Here is a 1573-nt window from a genome sequence, read left to right as displayed (position 1 = left end):
GTTTTTGACAACCTGATCATAATTGCTCAAATGTGATTGATGCAGTTGGGTACAATGCAAACATTAAAACTGGTTCCGCACTGGTTTGTTGCTGCCAGTAGATGGAGCAGTACATCTTTGAATCCAGCTGAAATAAACTGAAACAAAGTAACTGGTAGCTTTGAACCTTCCAGTTGCTTCAAAGTATTTGATTGTTTAGCATATAGAATATTAGTTTATGTCTTGCAGTATTTTTTTAGTAGTTTAAGTAAACATRACAACATGGTTAGTTACATTTCAGTAATTTCTCCTATGAACTGAAATTTGACTCAACACAGTACATCTACTGTACTCCAAGCACCARTTGATTTCTCAAGATGCAGTTTATAGCTCTGTAATCCACACATCAACAATGAGATCACCAACTCGAAGGAGATTATCAACTGCACAGTAATATCAGCAGAGAGAGGAAACTAAAGATTTTTGTTTGTACAGGACAGTCTTTATAAACATGAAGAAATGTTGTAAATATAAAAGTCAGTCTATTAGTGTGCAATTTCTATTTTGTGTTTATTGCAGTAACTATTTAATTTTGTTTGGTGGTTTAGATTATAAAATGAAAGGTATGGGGCATTGAAATGAGAGCCAAGCAAATGTTTTCATGAATTAATGAATTTTTTGCTGTATTTATGTTTTCTGCATTACCCCACCACCATCACCATCAACGCACCTTGGTTAAAAATGACAAGATATTATGTGTTTGAGTTATATACAGAATGGCTTCAAAGACTAAATGCACAACAGGTTCTGAGAGAATCAAACAAACATAACACTTAGCTTACTGCGGCCGACGCAGAGGAGTTCAAATTAGTCTCACTCAGTTTGTTTGGATGAGCAGCAGCCCTAACACAAGGGTTTATAGTGTTCCTTTTCTCTAATGCAATAAGTCCTGGTTGCCTGGTTGCAATAAATCCTGGAGCTGACTTACCTGAAAAGATTAGCTTTGTTGCTCTGGCAAAGGAGGTCTGAGCTTAGAAATGTGTTCAGTCAGAACACTCAGGGTTTGTGAGTGTATAGGCTCTTCTTTATCTTCAAATGAAAGCAGTTATCAAGGTGAAAATCTTCAACAGAAACCAGGATGGCTCCAGTAAACAGGTACCAGGGTCATTTCTTGTGGGGGACGATGTGCTGCAGCTTTTAGACTTGTAGTTGTTGACATGAAATTTTACTCAGGAGTTGTTTACTCTTGACTTATTTGACTTTGCAGGATGGTTGTATATCTGATATCTGATTAGTTTTAACTAGTATATTTGAAAATAAATGTCCAAACTTCAGCGTGCATTTGAAGTTGTATGAAAGAAAATTAAGACCTACTAAACAGCCGAACAGTATGTTATTATGTCCTTAAAAAATGAGAGTTGAAAAGGTTTACTTGCATTTAGTTGTGATTGTGTGTACTGATTTTTGTTACATTTTAATTCTACGTGTGTATTGAAAACTTTGGATATTTTTATTTCAAATGTAAACATTTAAAATAAGGTGTATAAAGCAAGTTATGTACAGGTGCACTTTAGTTTCAGGACAAATAGTGGGA

This window comes from Austrofundulus limnaeus, unplaced genomic scaffold, assembly GCF_001266775.1.
Source record: "Austrofundulus limnaeus strain Quisiro unplaced genomic scaffold, Austrofundulus_limnaeus-1.0 Scaffold854, whole genome shotgun sequence".
NCBI lineage: Eukaryota > Metazoa > Chordata > Actinopteri > Cyprinodontiformes > Rivulidae > Austrofundulus > Austrofundulus limnaeus.
This window is presented reverse-complemented; position numbering follows the sequence as displayed.